The sequence below is a fragment of the Bos indicus x Bos taurus genome, chromosome 19, assembly GCF_003369695.1.
Source record: "Bos indicus x Bos taurus breed Angus x Brahman F1 hybrid chromosome 19, Bos_hybrid_MaternalHap_v2.0, whole genome shotgun sequence".
Taxonomy (NCBI): Eukaryota; Metazoa; Chordata; class Mammalia; order Artiodactyla; family Bovidae; genus Bos; species Bos indicus x Bos taurus.
The window spans coordinates 48,121,955-48,135,974 of record NC_040094.1 but is presented as its reverse complement, the minus strand read 5'-3'; the positions used below and the strand labels follow the sequence as shown (position 1 = coordinate 48,135,974).

General features: G+C 50.7%; 1 protein-coding gene across 2 annotated transcripts in view; it reads right to left on the bottom strand.

Annotated features, from left to right (window-relative positions):
• The window catches only part of MRC2 (mannose receptor C type 2), a 59,328-nt gene that overhangs the window by 27,158 nt on the left and 18,150 nt on the right, over nt 1-14,020 (bottom strand). The window lies entirely within an intron of this gene.

Here is a 14,020-nt window from a genome sequence, read left to right as displayed (position 1 = left end):
GGGGCTAGGCTGGGTAATGGGAATGGGGAGTGGCTAAGAAAAAGCACAGGGTCTCTTTAGGGGGAATGAAAATGTTCTAAAATCAAACTGGCATGGGACTTCCCTGGTGGTCCAGCGGCTTAGACTCTGCGCTCCCAGTGCAGGGGGCCCAGGTTTGATCCCTGGTCAAGGGAACTAGATCCCGCAGGCTGCAACTAAGAGTTCGCATGCCACAGCACAGACTGAAGATCCCTCTTGCTCAACTAAGACCCAGCGCAGACAAATAAATAAACCCAATCATTTAAAAAATAAAATTAGATTGTCATGATAGCTGCACAATTCTGTGAACATACTAAGACCCAGTTAAATGCATATTTTAAATGCGTGAGTTTTATGATATGTGAATTATATCTCAAAGCTTTTATTATATCTCTAAGGTTTTGAGAGAGAGAAAGGAAGAAGCGGACATGCATTTGAGCCACAAAGCGACCCAGTCGTGGTATCACACAGCCAGGAAGCAAACCCAGGTCTCTGTGACCCCACGTTTTGTGCCCTAGCTGCCACTGAGTACAACACCACACACACAGCACCTCCCAGGCTCCAAAGCACTTCTGCATCCACTAGCCACCGGCTCTGCAGGACAATTTTCACGCCTCAAAAGCATGAGTCTGACTGCCAGGGTTCAGATCCCAGCTATGCCATTTAATGCGTGAGTTGGGTGCACTGTTCAGCTTCCTCTTCATGAAACTATTGTAAAGGTTAAATGAGATAATACATGTCAAGTGTTGGAACAGGATCCAGCACATAATAAGAGCACCATAAATGTTCCTGATGATTCCATACTATAGCCAAAGAATTTGACTATGGGTAGTGTAACAGTTTGACCAGAGTCTTGAGACTGAAATCTGGCCCCCCATCTTCTGAATCCAAACCCCAAGACGTTTCTGCTCCATCATGCAGGCCTGATCCTCCCTCTGTAAGCCATTCATCATGGCCACGCAGCATGATCTTTTAAAGATAAATAAGTCCTAAAAAAAATTTTTTTTAAAAATAATATTGGAGTGTTCTGTGCTCGCAATGCAGGGGGCCCATGTTCAATCTCTGGTCAGGGAACTAGATGCCACATGCTGCAACTATGCCCTGGAGCAGTCAAATAAATATTTTCAAAAATAATAATAATAATATCAGTGTGTTGAAAGTCATAAAGAAAACAGTGGTAAGTTCAGTAACATGATTTTTTTCATGGCACAAAAAATGCCATAAAAACAATCAGAATTCAAGTGACAAAAATACATGTAACTTACTAGAGGCAAATAGTTTATTCCCTAAAATGAAAACAGCTTCTACAAAAAAAATATATAATAAATTAGGAGTAAAATGGCACCAATATAGTAGAAAATGAGTAAAAGACATGTATACACAGCTAAAGCAAACGAAATGTAATTGGCGGTTAAATATTTGAAATGACAGCTTCTCTTATAGCAAAAGAAAAAGCAACATGTCATGTTAGTCTCTCTCCCGCCTTCAAAGGTGATTCATCATTCTATAAATGAAATTCAAACTCCTTGCTATGAGCCATCAGATCCCACATATTCTGGTCCTGCCGATCAGTCTAATCTCAGATCAAACTGCTCCCCCTTGTTCAAGTCACAGGGACCTCCTTGCCCTTCCTTGAACAGGCCTAACTCTTTCCTGCCTCAGGGCCTTTGCACTGTCTCCTCTGCCTGGCATTTTGCATTTCAGAAAAAAAAAAGTCACATCTTGGGGACTTCCCTGGTGGTCCACTGGTTAAGACCCTGCATTCCCCATGCAGCAGGCATGGCTTCAATCTCTGGTCAGGGAACTAAGATCCCACATGCTCCTGCATGCCACACAGTGCACCAAAAAATAAAAAATGCAGGTGCCCAGGTACCACTCCAGAGACTGATTTAATTGGCCTGAGATTGGTATTAAAAAAGGCACATCTTTAGAGAGGCCCTCTCCGATTTCCATATCTAAAGTAGTCAGAGTTACTCTCTAGCATAATTATCTCCCCATCATTTATTGTTATCTGACATTTTTCCAACATCTGGGCTATCTGTGAGTCTGGGTCTGCTGACTATTTTTTCTGTTGATTATTCCTGCTGTTTGCATGTATAGTAACTTTTATTACATACTGGACATAGTGGATAATGTTACCAGGAGCATGTTTCTTTTTTATTATTATTATTGCATATTGGACTTGTGGATGACACGTTATAGGGCGTCTGGACGCATTATCTTCCTTAAAAGAATGTGGAGTTTTGTTGTGGCAGGCAGTTAAATTAGCGGTAGATCATCCTGATTCTGCAGGGGCTTAGGTTTGCTAGGGTGGGGCTGTTCCGGTTTTTAGTTTAGTCTTAAGGTGTGGCCCTTAACCTTGGGTTTAATCATAAGGTGAGGCCCTTCTATCATTTCAAAAGAAAACCTTAGGCAATTACCAAGCTCCTCGAACTCAGTGGAACTTGAACTCCAAACTCTTGTTTTCTCAGCATTAGGCAGCAACTGAAATCTCTTCTTCCCCACTGCTGTTTCTCGCTGGGTTCCCTAAAGCGTCACTCTGCCTATGCAGTTTCGAGCTGCCAAGTATCTGAGGAGAATTTGAATGAGGACATCTCTTGCCTTTCTAGGATTTTCCCTCTTGATTTTTAGCTTTTCTGGAAGCCCCACACTCTGACCAGTAAAGCTGTCCCATTCTGTTGCAGCTCCTCAAACTGGATAGTGTTCTCAGGAGGAAAGTGAAAAGTGTTAGTTACTTAGTGATTTCCAACTCTTTGTGACTCCATGGACTGTAGCCCACCAGGCTCCTCTCTCCATGGAATTCTCCAGGCAAGAATACTGGAGCGGGCCCCCATTCTCTTCTCCAGGGGATCTTACACACCCAGGGACTGAACCCTGGTCTTCTGCATTGCAGGCAAATTCCTTACCGTCTGAGCCACCAGGGAAGCCAAAAAGCTGCTTAAATGAACCACTCACTTCATCTTTTCTCTCAAGGACTGTTTCCTCCTTGGCTCTGCCTGGTTTTGACTGCTCGTGAACCACTGTATTTTATGTTTTATCATTAACCGATAAGGGCTTTTAGCCAGAGAACCAGACTGATAAAAGCTAACCTTCCATTTCCAGAACCAGAGCTCATGAACTAACATGGTTTTGTTTACTTTCTGTCTCCCCTCTTGTTCAGAAATTTCCAAGACTTCCTCTTCACACTGTATCCTCAGTACCTGTAACTCCACTCAACAGATGGTACTGCTTAATAAAATAACAAATGAACAAATGAAGAATGAATGAATGGATTCCATGCCTAGATAACAATCCAGAGAAGGCACTGGCACCCCACTCCAGTACTCTTGCCTGGAAAATCCCATGGACGGAGAAGCCTGGTGGGCTGCTGTCTATGGGGTCGCACAGAGTCATACATGACTGAAGCGACCTAGCAGCAGCAGCAGATAACAATCACAACCAACCTAACTTTCTGCTCCTCGTCCCAGCTGCCAAATCAATTTCACTAAAACAGAGCACCACAGCTCCTGTCACTGCATGCTGAAACTCCACAGTGGGCAGCTTCCCTGGTGGTCTAGTGGCTAAAACTCCACGTTCCCATTGCAAGGGGCCCAGGTTTGATCCCTGGTCAGGGAACTAGACCCCACATGCTGTAACTAAGAGTTCCCATGCTGTAACGAAGATCAAAGATCCTGCGAGATGCAACTAAGACCTGGTGCAGCCAAATAAATAAATAATAAAACATTTTTTAAAAAGATTTGTTAGAATTAAGAAATAAAGGAACTCCAAAGTGGGAAGGCTGGTGGGGAGGGACACCGGTCACTCTATTCTTTGATGACACCGGGATGGGGTCCTCTTTAGACAAGACACAGGTGACTTCCTGAGGGGCCAACAAGCATGACCACCACAGCAAAGACGTCCCTGTTGCCCCCCGCCCTAACCTGCTCCTTCCCTTCCAGCTCCTCTCCAGGAACCACAAACTGGCCCAGGACTCCATCCAGGCCTGCCCGAGCGTTTGACTGAATTGGGCATTTGTTTCTCAGAAACTCCACTCCAGCGAGGACCATCAGCAACAGAAAGTAACCCTCGGCAGGGGGAGGGAAAGGGTCCGGGGCTGGAAAAGGGAGAAAGTAGTACTTGCTTTCGTAGGTGACCTTAGAGACGGGGCTGGACACACAGCCCAAAACATCACAGGAGCCTATAGCAGCCTGGGGACCAGTGTCTTCCCTTCCTCCCCAGCCAGAAAACCCAGGCACGGTACATCAACTTCGCAGGCGTGCAGTGGTAACAAGGGCAAGTGAAGGCTCCAAAAGAGGCCCACGTGGTCAGGAGACACCACCTTCCCAGCACTGGATGAGGAAACTGAGGCCCAGAGGGGGAGAGAGCAGGACGCCCAAGCACAGCACCTGTCAAGGCCTCAGCGTCCTCCTTTGTCACCCGGTTCCCTGCTGCAAGTCCCTCCTCCCTCTGCCGTCCAAGGTCCTGGGTTCAATGACCCATCTCTCTCTGCATATATCCCAGGCAATGCCAGGAACACGAGGAGACACACCGTACTGTCCCAGCTAGAGACAGTGGGTCTGGACACAGCAGGAGACAAGGGCAAACAAGCCCTTCAAGTCCAGGTGTCTGGGAGCAGCAGAGGGAGCTGGGCCTTCGGACTCTGAAGTCACTGAGGATCTGGAGGAGACAGAAGGTGAGGGATGCGGGTCACAGAACTGCCTTGGCAGCAAATGAGAAAAGGAAAAGGAATTTGGGAGCAGCAGGGAGGCCGAGGGGAATTCTCAGCAGTGGAACCCTGGGGCTTTGCTAAGGAGGGGGCTGGGGGCCTCTGGGGAGAGCATTTTCCACCCAGAGTTGAGGGGTGGGTCTGGGTCCCCCCAGAAAGAAACCTGTTTCTCCAGGGGTCAATGGAAGCAGAGATGAGGCCCAGGCTTGGCCAAGTTAAAGATGCTCAAGGGATGGGAAGGAAACCAGGCATTTTGGAAACTGACTCTGTACCGTCATTCGAGCTCTGCTCTCTGCAGGCACACGGGAGGTGGCAGGAGGAGCTCAAAGCGAAGACCTGATGCCCCTCATCATGAGAAGGCTCTCCCACCCAAGAAGGTCCCCTCCACCCTTACCCAGCCCTCTAGCCCTGCTCCACTCACCTGGGAGCCTCGGGTGGCTGTGCAGGGAGTGGAAGTGGCCCTCACTGGGACCTTGTAGGGTCCTCAGTGAGGACAAGGATGACCCCCCGTATCTGGATGGTCACACCAACACCACCACACCAGGCACCCAGGTGTGGGTCACAGTGCACTTGTTCAGGGAGTGAACAAATGAATGAAGCCAGGCAGGTAACCATGCATTGACGGCCATCTGTACATCATGCATTTATTTGTTCAACAAGTATTCCCTGAGAATCTCACGGGTGCCGGGCAGGGTGCCAGGCACTGAGGGTCCAGGACTGAGTCACACAGATACAACCCAGCCTCTGTCGCCATATGGGCTGGTAGGGGCCAGGCTCTGTGTGGAAGATATGGAGAGGGTAACAGAATCCCTGACTTCGTGGAGCCACCCACAGTCTCTGGTCTTTGTTTTGTCTGCCCAGCAAACTTCCCGTCCTCTTCCCCTTCTTATTTATAAAGAATTTTCCTGTATCTCTGGCTGAGTGGGCACCAGGCTCATTGTGCTGTGCTATGCTAAGTCGCTTCAGTCGTGTCCGACTCTTTGTGACCTCATGGACTGTAGTCTGCTGGGCTCCCCTGTCCATGGGGATTTTCCAAGGCAAAAATACTGGAGTGAGTTGCCATGACCTCCTTTAGGGGATCTTCCTGACCCAGAGATTGAACCCAAGTTTCTTGCATAGCAGGAGGATTCTTTACTGTCTGAACCATCAGGGAAGCCTAAGAATACTGGAGTGGGCAGCCTATCCCTTCTCCAGGGGATCTTCCTGACCCGGGAGTCAAACCGGGGTCTCCTGCGTTGCAGGCGGATTCTTTACCAGCTGATTTACCAGGGAAGCCCATGAGGCTCACTACTGGCCAATAATCATGTCCATTCCCAGGCCACAGTGACTGGCACTTAAACAGGGCCAACCAGAGCCCCTCTCGGAACACTGAAGTCCCCTCTCTAAACTGGGGCTGCCACGTTTCCTACCACGAGGAAAAGAGCTTTCTGCTGTAGGCAAGGAAGGGATACTATGGGAAGAGATACAAAGCTGAGAGATGGAAGGAGGGGGAGCGAGTGCTCAGGGTGCAGAATGTCCAGCCCGTCCCTGAGTTCTTACAGCTCTTCCTCTGTTCCATGCATCATTCAGGATCATTTGCAGCTACATTTCTCTCTCTTTTCTTTTTTCGCTGAGCTGGTTTGCATCAGGATTTTGTCCTTGTAACCAAAGAATTCTGATAAACACACAGCCCTAGGTCCTGGAGACAGAGCCTTTCTCCCAGTCTGGAACACCAGTCCATGCTCCTGACTTCCCTGGAGGCCTGATGCCTGGGTCCCCTCTGATCGTCCGACCAGTGATGGGTTGTTTGGGCCGGTGGCTGCATGGGCCACGTCACAGGAGGTGCTTGGAGGCTGGACCCACCCCATCCTCCTGACCACCTTTCTGGCTGCTCCTCCAGAGGTTTTCTCATTTGTGACAATGACAAGTTTTTGTGAAGCACTGAACAAGGTACTACAGGGAAATTAAGGATATGGTTTCTGCCCTCAAGATGTTTACAGTGAACCTGGAAAGGCAGAACTCACAAACCTAGTCATGAAAAAGTTACAGGCAATATAACAACGTGTGCAAAACCATCAGGTCTAATTCATACTGCATGGTTTGGGTGGTTCTTGTTGTTCGGTTGCTAAGTCGTGTTTGACTCTCTGCAACCCCATGACTACAGCAGGCCAATCTTCCCTGTCCTTCACTATCTCCCGGAGTTCAAACTCTTGTCCATTGAGTTAGTGATGCCATCCAACCATCTCATCCTCTGTTATCCCCTTCTCCTCCTGCCTTCAATCCTTCCCAGCATCAGGGTCTTTTCCAATGAGTCAGCTCTTCGCATTAGCTGGCCAAAGTATTGGAGCTTCAGGATAAGTCCTTCCAATGAATATCCACGGTTGATTTCCTTTAGGATTGACTGGTTTGATCTCCATGCTGTCCAGGGGACACTCAAGAGTCTTCTCCAGCACCACAGTTCAAAAGCATCAATTAAAGTGGATAGAAATGATTTTCCAGGTAACTGATGGAATCTTTCTGGTGTGGAGTCTCTGCTTCTCAGACATCCAGGGCATCACCCTGGAAGTTTACTCCTGTGCTCAGAGGTAACTGGGTTTCAAAGCTACTTGCCCTACACTGAGTAACTCCATCTCCTCCCTCCTGGGTGAGGGTCACCGTGGCCTCCTTTCCTTTCCCGTCTGCTGCAAAGTTTACACAATGGGCTGGTCCTGAGGCCAAGCACAGAGGCTCACACTGTCTCTCTCTCAGGAGCTAGCCTCCCAGCTGTCCCGACAGCCTCCGGGACTCAGCCCAGCAGTGGAGGCAGCCAGAGGTCTGACCTCGGATAAGACGGCTGCTCCCCATTACAAGCTGAAGACATCATGCTGAAGGAAGCGGAGGGGAAGTTCATTCTAGCACAAGGCCTGGCACGCAGCAGGCTCTCCAGAAATATCTATTGAATGAGAGGTTATGTCAAACAAAACCCTGAATGGCACAAGCAGAGACAAGGACACGGAGAAGGTTCCAAGTTGGGGCATGGAGGAGTAAAGACTGGGGACCCAGCGACCAGCCTGGCTCAGCTCCTAGAGAGCTGGGGACCAGGGACCAGGCAGCGGGCCGGGGGAAGCTGACCAGATTTGGTTCCAGAGGACACAGCAGGGGGCGCTTCCAGCCACTGAGCCTCACCCCTCTCTCACCCGTCGGCACCCCTTTCTCCCCCATCGGCACCCCTCCCCAGGCCACGCAAAGGCCAGGGGTCATCCCAGGGAGAGCCAGGGGCCGCCCGCCCGCAGGGCCGCCCGCCAGAAGGAGCAGCTGGTTTCAATGAGCCGCTGGGCCCTGAGGCCAGGCCTGGAAATGTCTGAATCAGCACAAGCTGCCCGCCCCGCCCTGCTGAGGGGCTAGCCCTGAGGACCCCAGCACCCCACCCTGCACCACCCTCTACTAGAGGCCATGTCCATGTCCCGGCTCACACACTGGACCTGAGGGTGGCGGGAGGCAATGCATTCCTTCCATGGAGAGCAGGAGAGTCATGTGACTTTGAGGCCCACTACCCGGCCCAACAGTGCAACAGCCCCACCCAAATCCTGGGATTAGTGTGGACTTCTCCCCGCGGACCATCTACCCTCCAGGCTTTTCACACTCTCTGTCCTCCCGCCCAGCTCCTCCACTCCAGCCAGGCCAAAGTGCTGGCCTTCCACTGCTACAGAGCCTGTGACAAAGCTAAACACATACAGCAGCACTCCCACCACCCCAGGCTCTGCTGACACGCGCACATGTGTTTGTGTGTGAGTGTGCATGAGCGCAGTGTCATGCAATGTCTCTCAGTTCCCCCACCCAAGGGGGAACTAGCATTCATTTCTAGACACACTCTTCTCTTCCCTTAAAATGTCTGTGTTCCACAATGTGATACACTGCTTTGCATGTGCGCTAGGTCACTTCAGTTGTGTCCAACTCTCTGCCACCCCATGGACTGTAGTCCACCAAGCTCCTCTGTCCGTGGGATTCTCCAGGCAAGAATACTGCAGTGGGTTGCCATTTCCTCCTCCAGGGGATCCTCCCCACCCAGGGATTGAACCCCCAGCACCCACGGTTCCTGCACTGCAGGCGGATTCCTTACAGCTGAGCCACTCCGAAGGGCCACGCTGGGTTCTACCAAGATGTTAAAGCACTCTGGCAGAGGATGGGTTAATAGATGGGTTTGTCACCTAATAAATGCACCACAAAGGTACACAGTGAAGAGGGAATGGGAATTCAGGTAAATTTCGTAAAGGCAACTTTCACCCTCCCATGGCTCTGCCTGGGTGCCCCCCACCCCCGCCCGCGGCGCCGGCTGAGTGGGGCTGCCCCCCTCCCCCGCCCCCCCGGGGTTCTCTGGGACGCAAATCCTCACCCGCCCTAACCTCCCCACCCCCTACCCCACCTCCACCCCCACTCCCCGGCGATTTAGAGATGTTTGATTTCATTCCCTGCTGGGGTTTTGTCTTCTCCGACTGAAGCATCAGGATCTCTTCGGCTTATCCCTTCCCAGGCCCCGTCTTGTAGGAAGGCTAGGAGGGGCGGGGGTTGCCGAGCCTAATTTCGCCCATAACCTCTTGGGAGGACCGGGCACCCTCTGCTCACGGGCAGCTCCCGGGGCCTGGCTCCCGTGCCCGGTCCCCACGTCTCTTCCTCACCAGAGCATCCCAGGGGTGGGCCACCTGACCCCGTCTTCCCTCACACCCGCCTCCAGGACCTGAGATGCTGGGACCTGCCCGCCCTCGGAGTTCCGGATCTCCGGCCGCTGAACCCCTCCTTCCCTAAACCCGGGCTCTACGAGGCGCCCTCCGGCCCCCGCAGTGCACCCCCACCAAGGCCAGGCGCCCTCCCTCCGTGATGCAGCCCCGACCCATGCCCGCGTCCCCATCCCCGCCGCGCGTCCCGGACGTTTGGGCGCTGACCTCCCCAACACGCACCCCCACCCCGCCACGGCTCCGAGGTCCGCCCGGCTCCCCAGCCCAGCTCTGCGAACCCCGGGTCCGCGGCCCCCGGCGGCGCCGTCTGCTTGACCGCAGCCAAAATAAACAGCCCAAAGCCACTTCCTCCCCCGGGGGGCAACTTTCACAACAACGGCCGGCTCCGGTCGCGGCAGGAAGTGGCTTTCTGGGCCAGCACAATCCAACCTCACTGACTGGCCAGCGAAGGGCAGGATTCAGGACCCGGGGTTGGAGCCGGGCCCAGCTGCGCATTTGCGCCTGGACGGAGCGCGCGTGGGCGAGGGCGTCTCCAGCCGAGGCCCAGCAATCTCCGGCCCCTCTCCGCGATCACAGCCCGGACAGCAGTGCCCACCTACTTGTGGACGCGGGCCCGAAGGCCCGTGAGGGGCCACACTTGGCTTATTTATCTGTGGGAGTCGTCAGCAGATTATTTTATAAAATCACGGACAGGAGCGTGAGCCCCAGCGGCAGGACCAGATCACACGCTTCCTACCTGGTTGACTGAGGAGGAGTAGGCTAATAAGGAGAGGAGTTATGAACAGATATTCTGACAGACTGAGAGAGAGCAACTTTTTAAAAAAAACTTCGTTTTGGGAATTCCCTGGCAGTCCAGTGGTCAGGACTCCGAGCTAATATAGCAGGGTTAGGGCCGGTGTTAGGGTGAAATCAATCCCTGGTCTGCAAACTAAGATCCCTCAAGCCACAGCTGGCCAGAAAAAAAACAAACAAAAAAAAACAAGAAAACTTGTTTTAACTGTCAACAAAGTGGCTGCAGAAGTGTGGGGGTGCGGGCAGTAACTTAAGGGTAAAATATTAGAACCCCCCCACCCACCGCAGGGCAGCGCAGTGGTTAAGAATCCACCTGCCCCCTGCCAATGAATGCAGGAGATACAGGCATGTACCTGGGGTGGGGGGGTGGGGGGGCCAGAGAAGAGTCCCTGAAGAAGGAAAGGGCAACCCACTCCAGTATTCTTGTCTGGAAAATTCCATGAACAGAGGAGCCTGGTGGGCTACAGTCCATGGGGTCCCAAAGAGTGGGAAAACTGCCCATGCAGGCACAGTATCCGCTTGCTGCAGAGTCCACAGAAAGAAAGAAAGAATCTCCTTTAGGCCTTTCTGCATTTCCCATGGTGAAAATTTTTTTCAAACAACAATAAAAGAAACATCTGTAGAATTAAGCTGAAATGTAATTATTTGTTCGCGAGAAATTGAGATTTCAAATATAAACTTTGGATTCACAAGAAATATTTTATGAATCATTTCTAGCTAAGTTTTTCAAATATAGAAAAAAGGGGTAGGATTCACACAACACAATAACTTTGTCATTGGCTAAGTGCCCCTTGGGGGCCCAGCTGTATCCTGGCCTCTCCATGTCCTGGGCATTTGCCTGGCATAGTCTGGCCTCATGGTAAATGTTTGCCAAATGATAGAATGAATATGAACCAGAAAGTCTTAGTAGTCATCGTGTCAATCCCTTAGAATGTGGAAACAGAAACACAGAAAGGTTAAGTGATTTGTCTAACATTCAAACAATTGGAACCATGACATTTCCATTGAGATAAAACTTTATGCAAGCCTTGAAGAGTATCAGCCAGTATTTGCTTATATAAGTTGACCATAGAGTTTACTGTCTCATATTGAGAATGAAAAGGGGAGGCAGTAATCATTATAGCACGACCACAAGCTTGAGTCATGGCTGTCCCAGGCAAGCGACACATGGTCGCCCAGCCCTTACGGAAAGAGACCACAAATAATGATATAAGTGACTGTTTACCATGAGCTTGCTAGGTACCAGGCACTGGCTTCCCAGGCTTTCTCCTTAATCCTCACAGCACTGCTCAGAAGCAGGTAAAATTCTTATCTCCATTTGACAGATAAGAAAACTGAGGTATTAAAGACCTCAGAGATCAACCCTCTTGATAACACAGCTAGTAAGGGGCAGACCAGAGATGAGAGACCAGGGAGACTGGTCAGTTCCAGAGCTGAGTGCCAAACCACTACTCCAAGTACTTTAAACTGATAAGTGAAAGTGAAGTTGCTCCGTCATGTCCGACTCTGAGACCCCATGGACTGTAGCCTACCAGGTTCCACCATCCATGGGATTTTCCAGGCAAGAATACTGGAGCTGGTTGCCATTTCCTTCTCCCCACAGGCAAATCACACACAGCCTTCACCATATGTGAAAGCAAAGTGAGCCAACATTGAAAACGGGAGAGATTTCACATAAAAATCTGAATCTTCAGCATCTCTCAGAAGCATTGGGAGGCCTGTCCATGTTGAGTCAGTGTACCTGCAGGGAGCCAGTTACAGATTCTGGGGCTCCTGCCCATCTGAGACGGGGCTCACCGGTTTGCCACATCACCCCCATGTGCACCCCCACCCCAACACTGAAGTGGAATGGGAATGGCCACATGTGATCACTTTTGAACTACTGTTTTAAGGAGAGTGGAGAAACATTCTTCAATATTCTGGTCTCTATTAAAAATGACCAGAGGGCTGTACCTAGTTCAAAACTGGAAAAAAAAAAAAAAAAAAGAAATGTGTTGGGAAGGGGTAAATTAGGCTCCACTGCCCCGCAATCACAATGTCGCTGGAAAAAAAAAAAAAAAAAAGAAATGTGTTGGGAAGGGGTAAATTAGGCTCCACTGCCCCGCAATCACAATGTCGCTGCGACAGGCAGCATTCCTTTACCGAGATGTGTCTGAAACACACCACGATATGATTCTGAGAAATCGTGACACGTTTCATGACAAGCTTTTGCTCTACTCACTGGCAGTCCCGTGACTTTCTGACATGGCAGTATTCAAGGAGGGCTTGTTTGGTTCTCAGAGCAAGCCATGGCACTCTGTTTTAAAAAGCTGTGATGAGAAAAACAACCTCGGCCTTTTACAGCATGACAAGCCTGCTCACACCCAGAGTCTGGACATTTAGATAAGGGCCTGTATTTGGGATTCCCACCGTAAGTTCCTGCTTTGCTTTTGAGGGGTACCTTTTATTTTTTATTTATCTTGTGGCTGTGCCACACCACGAAGCATGTGGGATCTAGTTCCCTGACCAGGGATCAAACCTGTGCCCCTTGCATTGGCAGCGCGGAGTCTTAACCACTGGACCACCAGGGAAGTTCCAGGGGGCTGTTTTTAAAATAACCACTTAGAGTTGAGCCCTTGAAAAAACTGTGACCTCCACCCACACCACCTTGTAAGTACCAGGTGCCTCCTACCTGCGCTCCATCTCGGCTCCCTGTGTCTGAGGGATGCCCTTCCCTTGGTCCACTGCGCCACCAACCCCCTGCCCCTCACCCTGTTTCTGAGATCAAAAAGCAACAAATTGTTGGTTTTTTCCTCCTCTGTGTTGGTTTTTTCGGAGAAGGCAATGGCACCCCACTCCAGTACTCTTGCCTGGAAAATCCCATGGGCGGAGGAGCCTGGTGGGCTGCAATCCGTGGGGTTGCAAAGAGTCGGACACAACTGAATGACTTCACTTTCACTTTTCACTTTTATGCATTGGAGAAGGAAATGGCAACCCACTCCAGCGTTCTTGCCTGGAGAATCCCAGGGACAGGGGAGCCTGGTGGGCTGCCGTCTATGGGGTTGCACAGAGTCGGACACGGCTGAAGTGACTTAGCAGCAGCAGTTGGTTTTTTCTCCCTCTGTGTTGGTCCCTTCAACCTCAGCAACCCCAGGGTTTTCACTTCCCCACAGTGGGAGTTCAGTGGATGTGGAAATACCTGCCAACGGACCCCAATCCACGTGGGTGGCTTGTGCCTGCTCTAACCCGCATATCCTTAACAAACATACCAGTTCCAGCTTCTCAACACAGAAGTTAAATGAACTCAGAATCTTTTTGCTCGGGAACATTCAGGATCTCCCTAAAACTGTATCCCAAAGAGTAAACACTCGCTGACTTCTGCAGTGACAGACCCATGGAAGCTTCCTTCCCCCACACTGCCTCCAGAAGCCCGGAGAAGGGCTTAGGAGGGTGGCTCTGGAATCTGGACCCACCCAGGTCCCAATCCCTTCTGGGGCCAGCTGCAAGCCTCACTGTAGGGAAGACACCAATATCACCCAACCCATGAGTTTCGGGGAAGATTAAGCAAGAGGATGCATAAAGATGTTCGGTACCTTTAGCCCTTGGTAATGGAAGGCCATTACTGTTTTTTGACATTGAGGAGCCTCTGCCCGGGTGGGGGCCGTGAGCTCCAGAATCTGTTTCACAGCAGAGAGCCTGGGAACCAGGCCTCAGCAGATGCTGCAATCTGGATAAGAGGAAATGATAAGAATAAATAAAGCCAAGGACTCGAGTGCTTAAGCTGCTCTTCAGAAGAATTAAAAGAAAAATAAATCCACAGTCCAGATGCAGAATC